Genomic DNA, 5,841 nt, shown 5'->3' with positions numbered 1-5,841 from the left:
ACCAGAAGCACTTCTGGTCCACTTCCAGGTCCACTAGAGAGTGTGCTGGGGGGCTCCCCGTGCCCCCCAGCTCAGTGGCTGGTGCCTCCTGGGTCTGGGGGGGGACACCAGGGGTCCCCCTGTGGCTGATTCCCAAGCCAGGGGGGCACGAGGGGCCCCCCAATGCACTCGGTGGTGGACCCAAAAGTGGACTGGAAGTACCTTTAAAAAAATCAGGTTCACCACTGAGCATGTGGCCCTCCCCACCCCCGGCACTCCTGTGGGATACTCCATCTGTTCCAGCATCACAGCATTCACAAGCCACGCCTGGTACCTTGACGTATGTTGAAAAAACATTTAAAACTATGTCAGTGTCTGAATTGATGATTCTCCAAATCAGCATTGAGTCGTCAGATTCAGATTCAGGCAAATCAAATCAGGAACAGTGATCCCAATCAACAAATTGAATCACTGTCCCTGATTCGGGCTGAATCTGAATCCAAATTGAATAGGGCCCACTTCGCACACCCCTAACAGTTCCCTTTGAATGCCGTTTGTTGCCCGACTGAAAAAAAACCCATGGTGGTAGCTGTCAAAGAGACACCTTATGTTGTTCTTTGCAATGTGGATAAAAAGCAAAAGAAAGCCTTTAGAAACAAACAGGCTGTGTTCTGTCTTTTTCTCATATCTTTTGAGATTTTTTTAAACCCATCAGCTTTGGAGTTATTAACTTAGGAAAGCAGAAGTTGAAAGAACTAATGTGTTTACATTCCTTTAAAAAATAGTTTGTTTGTGTTTTTTATAGTATTCTATGAAAGAGAAAGTTACTATGTTTCATCATGAAAACCAACCAGTAGGATGAAGCCTGGGGAGTTCTGTAGAAGATTTACCTGAGGTACTTTTAAGATAGCAGCAAGTTTTAAAAAAAGATAAAAAAAATCACCAATACTTCAACTTTAAGGACCAGGTCTTGCTCACTTCCCACGAATACATGCATTAAGCCTAATGGTCTTTTATTAGACATTTTATACAGTGTTGCTTTTGTTGCAGTTGCTCTGGGTTTATTGCTCTGTAAGTGACAATAGAATGAAGTGCCCTAGTTCCAGTGGTTGTGGTGAAAGCAATTTTGTACAAAAGACTGGCACAAGCTCCCAAATGTTAGACTTAGCCTGTAAATCTCTCAAGAAAAGCCATATGGCTTGAAAATCCCACTTTTATGCTATCTATTGTATTTCATAGACTACATCCATCACTGTGGTATCTGAAAACCTTTCAATTTGATTCTGCCAAATACTTGTGTTATGTTTTGAGTGCTTCTATTTCCAGGTATGGACAGAAACAAAACATACCTCCATTAAATTACTCTGGCCTTTTTTACCTTAATTTGTCCTTTCTTTCTCTCCTTGTGACTTAAATTTATTTAATCTCACACAAATAGCTGTCATCTGGACCACAATAAGAACACACACTGTTCCCACTTGAGCAACATAGTTTTTAAAAGCTCAGTGTCATCAGTTCATCCTAGTAAGCTAGAAGTGGATGCAACCTCTCAAGGAAAGAACTTAGAGTATGACCTATGCTATGGTGTATATACTAACAAAGAATGCAGCAAGATGTCTGCATCCTGTGAGACTACTGGTCTGTGGGGCCTTAGTTTTACTAGTGAAGCCTTAGCTGCACACATAAGCAGTACAGGAGCAGATGGGAAAGAGTTAAGGAGTGTGGTGCACATAGAATTTATCTGTCCCAGCTAGTAGGCATAAAAGAAGGGAATGAGAAGTAGTTCCCCCTGATGAAGAGGAATACCAGGTGAAAGAAGGAGAAACTTTTGATTAAAATGCCACCTTCCTGAAAAGGAAAGTATTTGATGGCTAGAAAATGGTATTTAGAGGTTTGCTTTTGGGAATTGGCATGTAGGGAAAGTAGATATTGTATTGGAACAATGGTCCAGGGCAATGGCAAGGGTTAATTGATTTCTAAAAGCCTGTTTGTGACGAGTTTTCTTCAAGGGCCACTGTGTCTGACACAGGCAAGCAGCAAGCAGACACAGGCTGGGAAATTGAAGACATCTATCACACAATTTCATAATGTGAGATAAGGGACTCTGCTGCGTTGGCCAGGTCACAGTGCCCAGTTGCAGAGCCCTTGGGATTTCTGGTTTTGGGGAACAGACCAAATTAGGAGAAGACCAGTAAAGCCCAGATTAGGATGTGTTCATGTGATGAGTTTGTGAAGGAAAGGAATATGCTGACAGGACAAAACATGGACAGTATGATGACCACAGGTAAAACAATCAATGATGCTCAAAGATGAAAAGTCATCACAGGAGGCAAAGGATACAAAAAGATGGATTTCAGAGCAGCAAAGGGTCCCTGAGAGGCCACCATGGACAGAGGGCATACCACCAGCCCGTCTCACCCACCCCAGTGAGGGGAGGGGGGGACCTTGGCCTCCAATTTCCAGGCTGCTGACATCTGACATTCAAGAGAGAACCTTAGAGTGAAGCTTGCATATTGGCCAGACATATCTTGACTCTGTGAACCCTGGGACTGGTGGATATATAACTGTTTGCATTATTCTTATTTGCTATCATTATGTATCAATAAAATTTGCCTATTATCGAAGGGAGAGGGTGTGGTCAGTCTAAGGGTTTGGATCAGTCCAGAACAAGGTATCTGGGTCATAAATCCAGTGCCAACAGTATTTTGCCTTGAAAAGTTGCACAACCTATATAAAATATCTCTTTATTTGCAAGAATATTGTAACTTGGCAAAGAACAGGACACTCTTCCATTGTTCTCTTATGTGCATGGGAGAACAGAATTCACTTTTTTGGATGATCTTTCCCAAGATGCTTGAGTGGAGGTAGGAGAGAACAAGCCCACTTTGTGACCCAAAACTGGCTAGTTTGACTATAAAATTTGGGACCAAATAATACAATTTCCCCTCTTTCTCCAAACTGATTTTTAGACCTTTTTTTTTTTGATAATCTGTTTATGAACTAGAGCAGGGGTGGGCAATTATTGTGGGTGGAGAGCTACTTACAAAGTTTTGGCAAGATGTCAAGGGCCACATGGGTAGCTCTGCCCCTTGACAGGAGCCCCACCCCTGGTCACCATCTTGGGACTGGACATCCCACCCCCTAACTCCTGACCTTTGCCAACAGAAGTTCCTCCCCTTGCCTCCAGAAGTACTCCTTTCAGCAAGGGGTTTTGTCATCTTGGAACCCGAAAGATACCATATTATATTCTAAAAAGCGAACATGTACTACAGCATTCATTAATTTGATTTCAAAAAATATTTTCTCCTGGTTTACATGTGTTTCTGTAGTGTACATAGAAGTTATTGTATAATAGCTTAAAATGAAGTCTTACTCTTGTATATTATGGGGGGTGGGTATAGATTTGTGGGGGACTGTGGATGTGTGGGTATGTTGGGTGTGGGGGTGGATAGGTATGTGGGTGTGGAAGAGGGAGCATGTAGGAGTGTATGTGAATATGTGGGGTGTAGGTGGGTATGGGGTTTATGGGGGACTGTGTGTGGGGGGACAGTGGCTGGGGTGTGTGAGGGACTATGGGTGTGGGGATCTGCATATATAGCAGTGCAAGGAGAGTATGGATGTATGTGTATGGTGAGGTTTGTGTGTGGGACTTGCCCTATGAACACACACACACACACACACACACACACAAACACACACACACACACAGACTCCCTCCCCCTCCACCCCCCCAAGTTCCTCCATACACACATCCTGGAGTACCAGCACGGCACCATGCTCCCAGTCTGGTGATACAGCTGGGAGCCACTTGGTGCTGGGAGTGGGGTGGGGCTGGGCTCCTGCCTCCTGTTGCCAGCTCCCCCTAGGTCCTCCTGTTGTCTTTGGCAGGCATCCAGAAGCAGATAAATATTTTCTAAATTTTTTAGGGGTCCTGTGGGCTGGATAGAATGGTCTGGCAGGCCAGATCCAGCCTGTGGGATGTATTTTCCCCACCCCTGGACTAGAAAGAGTGGCCTGCGCAGTTGATGCTGTGTGAAGAAGAGCAAATACTCTGGACAAAGCAGAAGAATAAAGATGGTAAGGAAGACCCATATGGAAGCAAGTTGTTATTCAGAAACTTAGGTCAATAAGCATTACTGGGTGTGAAAGCAAGCTGGGACTTGCACTGTGGCAATCAAAAGTAGAACAAGGTCAACTGCTTATTTCCATCAAAGAGACCAAAATAGAGTTGATCTTAATAAGGGCTGGTGTCTGTAATTCAGTTAACTTCTGAATTTAGGATGGCTGTAATCAAGCCTCTTTCTCAGAGGACAAAGGAGTCTATTAGATGAGAGAGATGCTTGATGCTTTGCTAGGGGAGGGGGACTATTTGGAAATGTACTTTAATGGGCTTCTCGACCATGCAGTTTTGGATTCTGACTTCTTATATGGTTGTAAAATGGGAGTCATTCTGTTAGAGTCAATAATATTAACAATATAAAATGTGTACGTAAGAAGGGAATTAGGCCTGTTTTCCTTCAGGCTACTTTCTTTTCTAGCAAAAGGACAAGAATGATTTGATTTACAAGATCTCCTGTCCATTAAACTATTCAAGCTCTAGGCCTATATAATGTTTTCTGGGGAATATTGACAACATTCCAGTTGGTGGAGGGGTGTGGACAACTCTGTGTTACACAAAAAGATTATTGTGATACGGGTAGAAATCCATGTCAAATCCTAATCGAAATGAACAGTGACTTGCAATGTAAAGCATGTACCATAAACACACACACATTAGGACATTCTTGTAGGATAAATATTCTGGGTGACTTTTTTTAGTGGTGCTTCATTTGGTTCCCTTTGAAACAGTTGCAAATGTAAGACCTTAGCATTACTGACAGAGAACATTCACACTCTTTGCACATTGCATGTATTTTCATAATCTTCTTGTCTCTGGTGGACAGAGCCATGGAGCAGGAGTCAGGAATCATGATCTCTTCTGTTACTGATTTCCTACATGATTTTAACCAAGTCACTCTTGAATCTTACTAACAGAGATAGTTATTTTTTGTAGTGCTTAATTAACATGAAACTGAGCCTTGAAGCTCATTGGGACAGTGCAAAGATACACAATCCCAAAAATTCCAACAAGATACTCCAGTTAGGAACTCATCTTAACCAGGAGAATTTTGGTGGTATAGCTCTTCTGCTTTATTATACTAGCAAAGCACTCCTAGCTTACAGAGGCAAAGTTGTGACTTTTGCTTTCTTCCCCACTCCCTCCGTGTGTGTATGTGTGTGTTGTGCACGTGTGCGCACACACACTAATGACAAACACACAGGTTTGCCCACCTCACAGGTATGAATGAAGTAAACTGTTATACCAAGTTCAAAAGTAAGTAGCTTGCCATGGGTTGGCTGTTCCATAGTTTCATAGTTTCTAGGGTTGGAAGGGACCTGAGTAGATCATCTAGTCCAACCCCCTGCCATGGCAGGAAATAGTACTGGGGTCAAACGACCCCAGCAAGGTGTTCATCTAGCCTCCTCTTAAAACCCCCCAGGGTAGGAGCCTGCACCACTTCTCTTGGAAGTTGGTTCCAGATCCTAGCTGCCCTGACCGTGAAGTAGTGCTTCCTGATATCTAGCCTAAACCTACCCTCTGCCAGCTTGTGACCATTATTCCTGGTCACTCCTGGCAGTGCGCGGGGGAACAGTGACTCCCCTAATGCTTGCTGATCCCCCCTCTAGTTTATAACAGGCCACAAGATCCCCCCTCAGCCTTCTCTTTTGGAGGCTGAACAGGTTCAGGTCCCGTAGCCTCTCCTCATAGGGCCTGTCCTGCTGTCCCCTGATCATGCGAGTGGCCCTCCTCTGGACCCTCTC

This window comes from Gavialis gangeticus, unplaced genomic scaffold, assembly GCF_001723915.1.
Source record: "Gavialis gangeticus isolate Ggan-Ray unplaced genomic scaffold, GavGan_comp1, whole genome shotgun sequence".
Classification (NCBI taxonomy): domain Eukaryota; kingdom Metazoa; phylum Chordata; order Crocodylia; family Gavialidae; genus Gavialis; species Gavialis gangeticus.
Note: the sequence above shows the minus strand (reverse complement) of the source record.